Genomic DNA, 14,898 nt, shown 5'->3' with positions numbered 1-14,898 from the left:
AGGTGGGCACTCCTGAGGCTGCAGAGCGGAAGAGACCACCAACACTGCTCACCCCTGCCCACATCCCTGGCCCAAGAGGAAACTGTATAAGGCCTCTGGGCTCCCGTGGGGGAGGGCCCAGGAGCAGCAGGACTTCTGCGCCTGAGACACCGCCGGAACCTGAAAGAAACAGACCGGATAAACAGTTCTCTGCACCCAAATCCCGTGGGAGGGAGAGCTAAACCTTCAGAGAGGCAGACAAGCCTGGGAAACCAGAAGAGACTGCTCCCTGCACACACATCTCGGACGCCAGAGGAAAAAGCCAAAGACCATCTGGAACCCTGGTGCACTGAAGCTCCCGGAAGGGGCGGCACAGGTCTTCCTGGTTGCTGCCACTGCAGAGAGCCCCTGGGCAGCACCCCACGAGCGAACCTGAGCCTCGGGACCACAGGTAAGACCAAATTTTCTGCTGCAAGAAAGCTGCCTGGTGAACTCAAGACACAGGCCCACAGGAACAGCTGAAGACCTGTAGAGAGGAAAAACTACACGCCGGAAAGCAGAACACACTGTCCCCATAACTGACTGAAAGAGAGGAAAACAGGTCTACAGCACTCCTGACACACAGGCTTATAGGTCAGTCTAGCCACTGTCAGAAATAGCAGAACAAAGTAACACTAGAGATAATCTGATGGCGAGAGGCAAGCGCAGGAACCCAAGCAACAGAAACCAAGACTGCATGCCATCATCGGAGCCCAATTCTCCCGCCAAAACAAACATGGAATATCCAAACACACCAGAAAAGCAAGATCTAGTTTCAAAATCATATTTGATCATGATGCTGGAGGACTTCAAGAAAGACATGAACACACTTAGGGAAACACAGGAAATCATTAATAAACAAGTAGAGGCCTACAGAGAGGAATGGCAAAAATCCCTGAAAGAATTCCAGGAAAACACAATCAAACAGATGAAGGAATTAAAAATGGAAATAGAAGCAATCAAGAAAGAACACATGGAAACAACCCTGGATATAGAAAACCAAAAGAAGAGACAAGGAGCTGTAGATACAAGCTTCACCAACAGAATACAAGAGATGGAAGAGAGAATCTCAGGAGCAGAAGATTCCATAGAAATCATTGACTCAACTGTCAAAGATAATGTAAAGCGGAAAAAGCTACTGGTCCAAAACATACAGGAAATCCAGGACTCAATGAGAAGATCAAACCTAAGGATAATAGGTATAGAAGAGAGTGAAGACTCCCAGCTCAAAGGACCAGTAAATATCTTCAACAAAATCATAGAAGAAAACTTCCCTAACCTAAAAAAAGAGATACCCATAGGCATACAAGAAGCCTACAGAACTCCAAATAGATTGGACCAGAAAAGAAACACCTCCCGTCACATAATTGTCAAAACACCAAACGCACAAAATAAAGAAAGAATATTAAAAGCAGTAAGGGAAAAAGGTCAAGTAACATATAAAGGGAGACCTATCAGAATCACACCAGACTTCTCGCCAGAAACTATGAAGGCCAGAAGATCCTGGACTGATGTCATACAGACCCTAAGAGAACACAAATGCCAGCCCAGGTTACTGTATCCAGCAAAACTCTCAATTAACATTGATGGAGAAACCAAGATATTCCATGACAAAACCAAATTTACACAATATCTTTCTACAAATCCAGCACTACAAAGGATAATAAATGGTAAAGCCCAACATAAGGAGGCAAGCTATACCCTAGAAGAAGCAAGAAACTAATCGTCTTGGCAACAAAACAAAGAGAATGAAAGCACACAAACATAACCTCACATCCAAATATGAATATAAAGGGAAACAATAATCACTATTCCTTAATATCTCTCAATATCAATGGCCTCAACTCCCCAATAAAAAGACATAGATTAACAAACTGGATACGCAACGAGGACCCTGCATTCTGCTGCCTACAGGAAACACACCTCAGAGACAAAGACAGACACTACCTCAGAGTGAAAGGCTGGAAAACAACTTTCCAAGCAAATGGTCAGAAGAAGCAAGCTGGAGTAGCCATTCTAATATCAAATAAAATCAATTTCCAACTAAAAGTCATCAAAAAAGATAAGGAAGGACACTTCATATTCATCAAAGGAAAAATCCACCAAGATGAACTCTCAATCCTAAATATCTATGCCCCAAATACAAGGGCACATACATACGTAAAAGAAACCTTACTAAAGCTCAAAACACACATTGCACCTCACACAATAATAGTGGGAGATTTCAACACCCCACTCTCATCAATGGACAGATCATGGAAACAGAAATTAAACAGTGATGTCGACAGACTAAGAGAAGTCATGAGCCAAATGGACTTAACGGATATTTATAGAACATTCTATCCTAAAGCAAAAGGATATACCTTCTTCTCAGCTCCTCATGGTACTTTCTCCAAAATTGACCATATAATTGGTCAAAAAACGGGCCTCAACAGGTACAGAAAGATAGAAATAATCCCATGCGTGCTATCGGACCACCACGGCCTAAAACTGGTCTTCAATAACAATAAGGGAAGAATGCCCACATATACATGGAAATTGAACAATGCTCTACTCAATGATAACCTGGTCAAGGAAGAAATAAAGAAAGAAATTAAAAACTTTTTAGAATTTAATGAAAATGAAGGTACAACATACTCAAACTTATGGGACACAATGAAAGCTGTGCTAAGAGGAAAACTCATAGCGCTGAGTGCCTGCAGAAAGAAACAGGAAAGAGCATATGTCAGCAGCTTGACAGCACACCTAAAAGCTCTAGAGCAAAAAGAAGCAAATACACCCAGGAGGAGTAGAAGGCAGGAAATAATCAAACTCAGAGCTGAAATCAACCAAGTAGAAACAAAAAGGACCATAGAAAGAATCAACAGGACCAAAAGTTGGTTCTTTGAGAAAATCAACAAGATAGATAAACCCTTAGCCAGACTAACGAGAGGACACAGAGAGTGCGTCCAAATTAACAAAATCAGAAATGAAAAGGGAGACATAACTACAGATTCAGAGGAAATTCAAAAAATCATCAGATCTTACTATAAAAACCTATATTCAACAAAATTTGAAAATCTTCAGGAAATGGACAATTTCCTAGACAGATACCAGGTATCAAAGTTAAATCAGGAACAGATAAACCAGTTAAACAACCCCATAACTCCTAAGGAAATAGAAGCAGTCATTAAAGGTCTCCCAACCAAAAAGAGCCCAGGTCCAGATGGGTTTAGTGCAGAATTCTATCAAACCTTCATAGAAGACCTCATACCAATATTATCCAAACTATTCCACAAAATTGAAACAGATGGAGCCCTACCGAATTCCTTCTACGAATCTACAATTACTCTTATACCTAAACCACACAAAGACACAACAAAGAACGAGAACTTCAGACCAATTTCCCTTATGAATATCGACGCAAAAATACTCAATAAAATTCTGGCAAACCGAATTCAAGAGCACATCAAAACAATCATCCACCATGATCAAGTAGGATTCATCCCAGGCATGCAGGGATGGTTTAATATACGGAAAACCATCAACGTGATCCATTATATAAACAAACTGAAAGAACAGAACCACATGATCATTTCATTAGATGCTGAGAAAGCATTTGACAAAATTCAACACCCCTTCATGATAAAAGTCCTGGAAAGAATAGGAATTCAAGGCCCATACCTAAACATAGTAAAAGCCATATACAGCAAACCAGTTGCTAACATTAAACTAAATGGAGAGAAACTTGAAGCAATCCCACTAAAATCAGGGACTAGACAAGGCTGCCCACTCTCTCCCTACTTATTCAATATAGTTCTTGAAGTTCTAGCCAGAGCAATCAGACAACAAAAGGAGATCAAAGGGATACAGATCGGAAAAGAAGAGGTCAAAATATCACTATTTGCAGATGATATGATAGTATATTTAAGTGATCCCAAAAGTTCCACCAGAGAACTACTAAAGCTGATAAACAACTTCAGCAAAGTGGCTGGGTATAAAATTAACTCAAATAAATCAGTTGCCTTCCTCTATACAAAAGAGAAACAAGCCGAGAAAGAAATTAGGGAAACGACACCCTTCATAATAGACCCAAATAATATAAAGTACCTCGGTGTGACTTTAACCAAGCAAGTAAAAGATCTGTACAATAAGAACTTCAAGACACTGAGGAAAGAAATTGAAGAAGACCTCAGAAGATGGAAAGATCTCCCATGCTCATGGATTGGCAGGATTAATATAGTAAAAATGGCCATTTTACCAAAAGCAATCTACAGATTCAATGCAATCCCCATCAAAATTCCAATCCAATTCTTCAAAGAGTTAGACAGAACAATTTGCAAATTCATTTGGAATAACAAAAAACCCAGGATAGCTAAAGCTATCCTCAACAATAAAAGGACTTCAGGGGGAATCACTATCCCTGAACTCAAGCAGTATTACAGAGCAATAGTGATAAAAACTGCATGGTATTGGTACAGAGACAGACAGATAGACCAATGGAATAGAATTGAAGACCCAGAAATGAACCCAGACACCTATGGTCACTTGATTTTTGACAAAGGAGCCAAAACCATCCAATGGAAAAAAGATAGCATTTTCAGCAAATGGTGCTGGTTCAACTGGAGGGCAACATGTAGAAGAATGCAGATCGATCCATGCTTATCACCCTGTACAAAGCTTAAGTCGAAGTGGATCAAGGACCTCCACATCAAACCAGACACACTCAAACTAATAGAAGAAAAACTAGGGAAGCATCTGGAACACATGGGCACTGGAAAAAATTTCCTGAACAAAACACCAATGGCTTATGCTCTAAGATCAAGAATTGACAAATGGGATCTCATAAAACTGCAAAGCTTCTGTAAGGCAAAGGACACTGTGGTTAGGACAAAACGGCAACCAACAGATTGGGAAAAGATCTTTACCAATCCTACAACAGATAGAGGCCTTATATCCAAAATATACAAAGAACTCAAGAAGTTAGACCGCAGGGAAACAAATAACCCTATTAAAAAATGGGGTTCAGAGCTAAACAAAGAATTCACAGCTGAGGAATGCCGAATGGCTGAGAAACACCTAAAGAAATGTTCAACATCTTTAGTCATAAGGGAAATGCAAATCAAAACAACCCTGAGATTTCACCTCACACCAGTGCGATTGGCTAAGATCAAAAACTCAGGTGACAGCAGATGCTGGCGAGGTTGTGGAGAAAGAGGAACACTCCTCCATTGTTGGTGGGATTGCAGACTGGTAAAACCATTCTGGAAGTCAGTCTGGAGGTTCCTCAGAAAATTGGACATTGAACTGCCTGAGGATCCAGCTATACCTCTCTTGGGCATATACCCAAAAGATGCCTCAACATATAAAAGAGACACGTGCTCCACTATGTTCATAGCAGCCTTATTTATAATAGCCAGAAAATGGAAAGAACCCAGATGCCCTTCAACAGAGGAATGGATACAGAAAATGTGGTACATCTACACAATGGAATACTACTCAGCTATCAAAAACAACGAGTTTATGAAATTCGTAGGCAAATGGTTGGAACTGGAAAATATCATCCTGAGTGAACTAACCCAATCACAGAAAGACATACATGGTATGCACTCATTGATAAGTGGCTATTAGCCCAAATGCTTGAATTACCCTAGATCCCTAGAACAAACGAAACTCAAGACGGATGATCAAAATGTGAATGCTTCACTCCTTCTTTAAATGAGGAAAAAGAATACCCTTGGCAGGGAAGGGAGAGGCAAAGATTAAAACAGAGACTGAAGGAACACCCATTCAGAGCCTGTCCCACATTTGGCCCATACATATACAGCCACCCAATTGGACTAGATGGATGAAGCAAAGAAGTGCAGACCGACAGGAGCCGGATGTAGATCGCTCCTGAGAGACACAGCCAGAATACAGCAAATACAGAGGCGAATGCCAGCAGCAAACCACTGAACTGAGAATAGGTCCCCTATTGAAGGAATCAGAGAAAGAACTGGAAGAGCTTGAAGGGGCTCGAGACCCCAAAAGTACAACAATGCCAAGCAACCAGAGCTTCCAGGGACTAAGCCACTACCTAAAGACTATACATGGACTGACCTTGGACTCTGACCCCATAGGTAGCAATGAATATCCTAGTAAGAGCACCAGTGGAAGGGGAAGCCCTGGGTCCTGCTAAGACTGAACCCCCAGTGAACTAGTCTATGGGGGGAGGGCGGCAATGGTGGGAGGGTTGGGAGGGGAACACCCATAAGGAAGGGGAGGGGGGAGGGGGATGTTTGCCCGGAAACCGGGAAAGGGAATAACACTCGAAATGTATATAAGAAATACTCAAGTTAATAAAAAAAAAAAAAAAAGGAAAAAAAAAAAGATTATAAAATGCAGGTAGGGAGAACCTCTCCATAAGAAAAGGTGTGTAATTTATGACGAAGTCTCAAAAGACACCTACAAACCCAAGTAGTTCTTGTAATGAAGCTTCTTTACCTACACTGAGCATATGCCTGTAGGTTTATAGTTTCCAAAACCTACTTTAATAAGAGTCCGCAAATGCCCACCGTCCAAAGGTAGGGGAGAAAAAATGTGTCATAAGACAACGGGGATGTGGGCCTGTTTAGAAGTAGTTCTTTGGGACGATTCCAATCTCCCTTGTCAGGACACCAGTAGTCTAGTTCAGTGGTGTCAGAATATCAACAGTGCAGTTCAAAACGTGTAGCCAAGCATGAATCAGTAGCGGCAGCAAGATCCAGCAGAAACAGCTAGGTCTCGGCTGAACTGGTGCCAATCAGCAGGAGTGACCAAAAACCGCTGGAATGTCAGGAGACGTTCTCTGCTGTGCCTTTCTCACCAAGGCCAACAAAGCACTGCATCGCTAGCAAGCAAGCTTCCCGCCCTGTCTGTTGGATCCTAGTTATTCTCTCTCCAAACATCATATATCCTCTCATGGATTTGTTTCAGCAAAACATCACATGAGCCTGCTTCAGGGAGTCATCACATGACACAGCCAGAAGTTTTCACTTTATATACCCCTGTCTAGAAACCACTAACAACTTCCCCTCAGGTCTCATCAATCAACTGGTTGATATGGCTAGAAAATTCCTGCCTGGGGTTTGATTTGGTTCTGAGATGCGCTGAACTTCCAAATAGGGAACCACTATCGTGAAACTAAAAACGTGCAGAAGCTGGAATCAAGAGATAGGGGCATGAAAACAACAAGGAAGAAATAAGATATTTCCCAGGAGACCAGCAATCCACTGTGGGAAGCCTGGGGCCATCTGAAAATGTCTCCTCCTACCCTAGCTTTGGGTCCTACCTATCTTCCCACACACTCAGGGGAGCTGAGACATATTCCCCTGGATGAAACTGGAAAATGAATAACTTCTGTTATATGGTCATGTACATTACATTCTATATTACCTCTGTATGTCACACACACACACACACACACACACACACACACACACTAGTCTAAGCTATTAAAAAACTAAAATCAACCAGTAAACAATGATGGTCCAATATTTCATGATGTGAGTTTAGGAACAAAGAAAACCTTGTAACACGAAACAAAAGAATCCACACCATGGACAACTACATGAACAGTTATTAAAATATATAATTAGGGCTGGGAGTGTAGCTCAGTATGTAGACTGATTTCCTATCATGCAAGAAACCATCCCCAGCACCGCATGAACTGGCCATTTTAGCACTCACCAGTCTCTGACCCTTGTGCCTGGTCTTGGCACTCTTTTCCTCCTGTCCAGTTGCCACATCAACTTTAATGTGAAAGTTTTTGCTTCATCTTATTATATTCTATTTTGTCATGATTGGTTGTTATCTCTTAGAAGCCTGTTCTTTTGTAGTGAGAGACAGAAAGGGAGTGGATCCAGGGGGAGGGGAGGAAGGGGAGAGCTGTGTGAAGTGGAAGGTGAGAACACCATCGCCAGGATCTACTGCATGAAAAACATCTATTTATTTTAAAGCATGTATTTATTTTATGTATATGAGTACACTGTAACTGTCTTCAGACACATCAGAAGAGGGCTTCAGATCCCATTACAGATGGTTTTGGGCCACCATGTGGTTGTTGGGAATTGAACTCAGGACCTCTGGAAGAGCAGTCAGTGCTCTTAACCACTGAGCCATCTCTCCAACCTGAAAAATTATCTATTTTCAATAATAATTTTAAAAATATGTGGTTCTCAAGTCTGGAGGAGTGAGGTGAGGTACAACTACACTTCACGCAAAAAGGAGAGTTACAGAATCAAATCTTTGATCCATCCTGGTGGCTCGAAATCCAGAGATGTGATGGGTGAGATTAACAAACAGAGCAGGAGGATTGAAAGTACACTCCTCTCAACTTCTCTCTCTAGGCGTCAGAAAGTAAGACCCTGCCTCCAACATAAAAAGAATAATGACAAAAGAGGCCTTGGGGCTATAACTCAGGATATCTCCACTAGCTCAGGGGTAAAGCTGTGATCTAACTGAATTCCCAGTACTGTAGCAAAGAAAGAAAGAAACCAGATCTTTACTTGTGAGTGATTCCCCAACAATCCTCTAAGAATTGGGGGGACTCCTGTTATAATGATAACCATAAACAGGATTTCTTGTATTGATTCACTAACTAGAGATAATCTTCTTCTATATTTGTAAACTTCCTTAAACTAGCATTCAAAGTAATGTGTTTCACCATGGCACCTTCATACATATGTGACATTATACTTCATACATATGTGACATTATACTTTGTTCTATCCTTCCCTCCTTTCTGTCGCCAACCTTCCTAGCTGGTTCCCCTTCTCCTTTCAAATGTTTCATGTCACATGTTTTCTACCACCCTCCCATCCTTTCTTCCTCCCTCTCATGATCCTCTTTCTAGTTTAACAGCTATCTTGGTTGCTTTTCTGTCACTGTGATAAAAGCAAGGGAGAAAGGGTTTATTTTAGCTCACAGTTACAGGTCATAATCCATCGAGGAAAAGAAGTCTAGGCGTCAGGAGCTTGAGGCAGTGTGTCAGAAAATCAGAGATAGAAGGATAAACACAGGCCTGCTAGCACGCAGCTCACCTTTTCCACTCTTGCAGTCTAGAATCCTTAGCCTAGGGAATGGGTGCCACCCACAGTGGTCAGGTCTTCCTATACCTATTAATGTAATAAAGATAATCCCCTATAAAGTCCTCCTCTGTGGTGTGTCAAGTTACCACTTAAAACTAACTCTATAACACACACACACACACACACACACACACACACACAATTTTTAAATCTAAGCCTGCACATGAGAGAAACTATGAAGTGTTTGACATCTCTCTTATTTCATGTAAAATGATTTCCAGTTCCATTCATCTTGCAGATGTAGAAGTTATAAAATCATCTCATAAACCTTTAAACAGCAAAACAACTGAGGGGAGAAACTGTGGTAGTAATCTTCCTTTGTCATGCCAGGCTCATTAAAAAGGGAAGCAAACCTCCAACTATGCACAAAACGGTTTCAATAACATCCTGGGGCATGAAGTCATTTAGTATTTTTCACATAGTAATGATATCAAGAACTTTTTATTCTGAGATTTTTCAGTCAACAACAGTAACAACAACAATGGCTATCTTGAGTCAAGTACTTCCTAGCAGGCAAATACCTTCTATCAGCCCCATAAATAGTCAGCAGTCTACCTGGAGTGTCCTACCTTTGTCAAAATCCTTCCTGGCCTTCAAATCCCAGCAGAACCCCCCCCCCCACCCATACTCAGTTGGTCCTAACTGTCTTCATTTGGGACTTTCCTAAGACCTTAAATCATTCAGCTGAGCACCACACTGGCCTGCTTCTGGACTCTCTGGTCTGGAGTGGAGGCTCCTAGAGAACAGGTTTTGTGGCCTCAGTCTTTCCCCGGGAAGGGTACACACAACCGTATAGCAGCAGAGACTCAGCACTTCACCTTATAGGTTGGTTTCACCTTATAGGTTGGTAGACCATTACCAAGGAAAAGAGGGCTAAGTCAAGCCTTCAACGTCCATTAATTCTAAGTAGTTGTAGCCAAGATTTCAACAGGGAAAGGTGCAGGAACTCTGAGTGGCAATTCCAGCCTTACTGACCCCCACATTAAACAGGACACGTCAGCTCACCCAGTCCTCACCAAACTCTCAAGGGACAATTTGTATCCTTGTCCTAGAAAGAAACTACTGAGTTGAAAAAAAAAAAAAAAAAGCAAAATGGGTGCCATGATCCTGGAAAGGGTTGGGAGAGAGCAGGGTGCTACGTGTTGATCATCTGTATCCCTGGGTCAGTTCAAACAAGTGGGGCAAGTAGAGGCCCAGGCACCTGCAGGAGGCCAATATCTGCCTACAGCTGTCCTGAACGCCAGCAAAGGGTTCAACATGCCGGACTCCGTTCTAAAGCCTGTGGCTGAAGCAAAGTTAGGCAGAGCTCCAGAACATTTGGGGAACATTTGGGACAACCTGGGAAGCATGGCTTCTGAGTGGTTATGGCAGCTGCCTGGTCTTGTCCAGGCCCAACTAATTGAGCTTCAGAAGGTCAGATGTGTGATGCTTGGAGGCAGCTTGCTCTCCACAGTGACCAGGGTGGCATGTGGAAGCTGTCTGCAAATGCATGTCCTCTCCCCCTACCCAGGCTCCCACCCCACTGCCCCCTTTCTGCCCTAGCTTCTCTTGATCCCTGCAGACTATGCTGTCAGGCATTTTTTCTGTGTCAAGAATCAAGCTCTGCGGCAGGAGACTCTCCAAAGTCAGACCAGGGAACCAAGGCTAGTCAATTAAGTCCTATCTGAAAAGAGAGAAACAGAGCAACTGTTAGGATACCTCTTGCGAGTGGGGCACTCATACTTCAGCTGAAAATTGCTGCTCTCCAGGGACTCCTAGGGAATCCGAGATGGGAAGCCATTCTGGTTAACACTTTTAAAAGGCAGTGGTATAAAAGCTAAAGAAATGGTACTGTGTGACTGTCTTAGTTTGGGTTTACTGCTGTGAAGAGACACCATGACCAAGGCAACTTTTATAAAGGACAACATTTAATTGGGGATGACTTACAGGTCCGGAGGTTCAGTCCATTAAGATCAAGGTGGAGCATGGCAGGGCGCAGGCAGATGTAGGGCGGGAGGAACTGAGAGCTGTTTAACTTCATCCAAAGGCAAACAGAAGGCTGGCTTCCGGACAGCTAGGACTAGGGTCTTAAAACCTATGCTCACAGTGACACACCTACGCCAACAAGGTCACACCTTCTAATAGTATCACTCCCTGGGCCAAACATATTCAAACCACCACAGTGAATTTTCCTCAGATACCCAAAAACTACCTCTTCATCTCAGACAGGGTACTGATAACAGACCAACGCAATCATTCCATGAACCATCCAGTTTGTTGGTGGTGCTGACGTGAGCATCAATCACCTGTTACTTACATAGCCCAGGTGACTTAAGGCAGCTGCATGCCTGGAAAGCCCTTCCCAGGGGAGTTAGGACTCACAGTAGCCCTGGAGGCCCAGGGACCGCCCGCAGACACTTGAGCCCTGCCAACAGTCTTCTCTGGCCCAGCAGTTATCACCTTCTACAACCAACCTTAAAAAGGGGTGTTGGGGGGGCTTCTTAGCCTAATAAGTAGCTCCTTGAGCCTCACCAGCTCTAGGAAGAAATGCTTCAATTTGGAAGCAATTGTGATAGAATTGTTACATGGTTAAAAGAGAAAGTTAATTCCTTCTCAACCCTAGCACAGGTCCAAGAGTGTCAAACTGCTGTCAGATCACAAGCGGTTTTATTTTTTTCCATCAGTGTTTTTCACCAATGCCTCCTGGGACTTGGACATTACTGTTTCTCTTCTTCAGTTGGAGATGACACTATGTAACTTGTTTCCCTCTGTCAACAGGAAGAGGAAGGAACCCGTGCAAAGCATGGGCTAGGAAAAGATACTATGTTGATATTTTAATTAGAGTTTTAATGCACCTTGTGTAGGTTTCACATTTTATTTATTTTAATTTAATTTCTATAGCATCCTTCTCCCTATACCAAGATTTTGTTTTTAATAAGTTGAGGAGAAAAGTTTATACTTGTAGTGGTTTTGTTAGTCTGCTCTCTGTTACTGTGGCAAAATAGCTGAGTCTATCAACTAGAAAAGACAAAAAGGTTTACTTTGGCTCATGAGAAAGCTGACTGCTTGGTTGTTCTGTTGGCTCAAAGCTGATTTTATGCTTGATTGGGCTTTCTGGGAGGGCTTTCTGGGAAGGGCTATAGCCAGAGCCACATGGAAAATGCATGATCTGACATAGGGATGGTAGTCAATAAAAACAAGGCCTGTCCTCTAGAAATGATAAATTCCCATTTAATGATGCTGGGTGAGTGGGCTCCAGTATGGCGACAGTCATTCTGTGACACGTGTACAGGACGCAAGTATCTAAGAGTAGAATATAGGACATGTTCAGGGGAGTCTCTATCCAGCCTGGCTTCTGAGCCACCACTATGAATAGTGAATGTTCCCTTCTAAGTTGGCTACCACTGCTGTGGCCTCCATGGGAAGAAAAACATAAAACCATCAAGCAGGAGGAGGACATAGTGACGCCCCACTACAGACCCTCTGTTCAGAGAAAGACTCCATCCCCATCACAGGACCACATCCTCAGAATTCATTCTCAGATACAGGACAGGACATAGAAGCCAGATGTCATACCCTCAGCTATCCACCTTCTGTTTCCTCAAGGGTATGCTTCTCTGAGACTCGGCAGTCAGAGAGGAGAAATGGGAACAAACAGGTAAGAAACAGACATCCTAATGCATTCCAAAACCACCATGGTGAGCAAGAGTCCTGCCTGTGTGCAAGCAGAAAACAGCAAACCCACACTGCTACAACTCCTTCTTCTTCTTCTTCTTCTTCTTCTTCTTCTTCTTCTTCTTCTTCTTCTTCTTCTTCTTCTTCTTCTTCTTCTTCTTCTTCTCCTCCTCCTCCTCCTCCTCCTCCTCCTCCTCCTCCTCCTCCTCCTCCTCCTTCTTCTTCTTCTTCTTCTTCTTCTTCTTCCCTCCTTCCATCCCTCCTTCTACCTTCAGGATCACTCCTAGCCAGGCATCTCTAGCCATTCTTAGTTCACTGCAGATTACTACCAAGGAGTCCCAAACATTGGCATTTAAAGAAACTGTCTCCAGGCAAAGCCTGAACAAATCTCCTCTTACTGGTTTCTGATATAAATGTTACTTTTACTTATTACAGTAAGGTGGGTTGAAACAAAGCCCTAATCTAGAAACTGCAAGTCTTATCACATTCCTCCGTCACCTCAAATAGAAGACAGCACATCATAGCTGTGATATGGCTGGTGTGCTAGAAACAGAGGTACTGATGGAAGAAGCCAAGTCCAAATCCAAAACCCTCACCCATTTTACCCTGAGGTCCCCATGCATGGTGCTGGCAACTTCTAGTTTCTCCCCACTGGAAATGACCAGAAAGTTGAGTGGTGTGTGATAGAAAGCCTGGGAGCCTTCCTGTCCATTGCATCTACCCACATGCAAGGAAGGGGGCAGGGGGGGTGGCGCAAGAAGTGCTGGGGAGATCACACTGTATAAGGGTCTTTGACTTTTACACAGAGTGTTAAATGAAGAGCCACCAACTGGCCCTGGATTGCTTGGGGCTGGTCCAGTTTTAAAACTGAAGTCTTGAATCTCACAAGCCCCCATTGCCCCACACTGGGGCAGTTGGTGGCTTTCCTGGATGAGCATGTCCCTAGGTGAAAGTAAAAAGTCCTCAGAGCCTCCGAGGGTCAGGCCTTGTATGGGCAGTATCATGAGGGTCCTGACATGAAGGAGAAGCTGTAGGATATCGCTTCTCTTGATTGGCTTCTTGTTGTAGCCTCCTCATTGTGCCTTCATCTCCTGCAACCATGTGAGTGTGTGTGTGTGTGTGTGTGTGTGTGTGTGTGTGTGTGTGTATATGTGTGTGTGTGTGTGTGTGTGTGTGTGTGTGTGTGTGTGTGTGTGTTGTTTCTCTCCTTTGGCCAGATCTAAAGGATCTGGTTACCTTGCCAGGATGTCACTAGGTGGTACTGTGTGGCAGTCCGTGGTAGGGGTCCAAATAGGGTCAGCTTCTCAACCAGAAGCCTGAAGGCCCCAAAACTAGAATTTCCCATTCTGGAGTCAGAGAGCTGTGAGATACCCTTCCTACTCATAGGTCTGTATGTCTGTCTTGAGAAAAGGATGCAGGTACAACATAAAGATGCCAAAGATCATCACTTTGAAATTAAAGGTGTGTCTACATGTCACCTGGTCCACCCATTTCCTTTAAAGAATTAGTTCCCTTGTTACTCGAGTTCATTGTTACTATTATTTATATCAGTAAAAATAGCTTTGGGGGGTTCCCCATCTCTGGGGCAACTTGTCACTTTAATAAACAATGCTGATTTATTTGTCATTTGGCAATTCCCCAGTGACCTCCTGGTCAGATTATTCTTGTATTTCTTCGTGCAGTAAGAAGTGGCAGCCTTTTAGAATGCAGTTTTTAAGTTAAACAGTCGGCCTTCATTCCTTGGCTGTGGGGAATAGACACACCACAGGGCTCATCACAAGTGTGATTCGAAGAATTGAAGCGTTCCATTTAGGGCTTCTAGATCCCTGCCTTGAAGAGAGAAAACAGAAACAGTAACAGATTAAGTGAGCTGATGAAGCTAAATTCGAATGTGTTGTGTTCCTCACCACAGCCTGCTTTTAAAAAAAAATAAAAAAAAAAGCGGTATGAAAAGTTGGTAAGTTCATAAAGAATGTCCACAGAAAAATATAGGCTCCAGCTGTGGGAGGAGGGACCAGGGATGACGGAAAGCCAGGAAACAGAGCGCCAATGAAAAAGCAGTCTTTCGACGGCAGAAAGGCCCCGGAGCGATTTATGGGGTGAGAGCGGGTGAGGGTGCTACAGCTACACAAGCCGAGGA

At 43.1% G+C, this 14,898-nt stretch overlaps 2 protein-coding genes and 1 long non-coding RNA gene across 18 annotated transcripts in view; 1 reads left to right on the top strand and 2 right to left on the bottom strand.

Moving 5' to 3' along the window:
* Positions 1 to 14,898, bottom strand: part of Erich1 (glutamate-rich 1) — a gene marked incomplete at its 5' end in the record, with an annotated part of 52,793,804 nt that overhangs the window by 30,371,457 nt on the left and 22,407,449 nt on the right.
* Positions 1 to 14,898, top strand: part of Enpp6 (ectonucleotide pyrophosphatase/phosphodiesterase 6) — a 128,233-nt gene that overhangs the window by 102,725 nt on the left and 10,610 nt on the right.
* Positions 12,295 to 14,898, bottom strand: part of LOC103693959 (uncharacterized) — a 54,023-nt gene continuing 51,419 nt past the window's right edge. For 14 of the 16 annotated variants that reach the window (XR_015640331.1, XR_015640342.1, XR_015640339.1 and 11 more), the window contains one exon: positions 12,295 to 14,588. This is a non-coding gene — a long non-coding RNA (uncharacterized LOC103693959). The remainder of the gene's footprint in view (positions 14,589 to 14,898) is intronic. The other 2 variants (XR_015640345.1, XR_015640346.1) reach the window with 1 other exon arrangement.

The sequence above is a fragment of the Rattus norvegicus genome, chromosome 16 (assembly GCF_021556685.1).
Source record: "Rattus norvegicus strain SHRSP/BbbUtx chromosome 16, alternate assembly SHRSP_T2T, whole genome shotgun sequence".
Lineage (NCBI taxonomy): Eukaryota > Metazoa > Chordata > Mammalia > Rodentia > Muridae > Rattus > Rattus norvegicus.
This window is presented reverse-complemented; position numbering and strand designations above follow the sequence as displayed.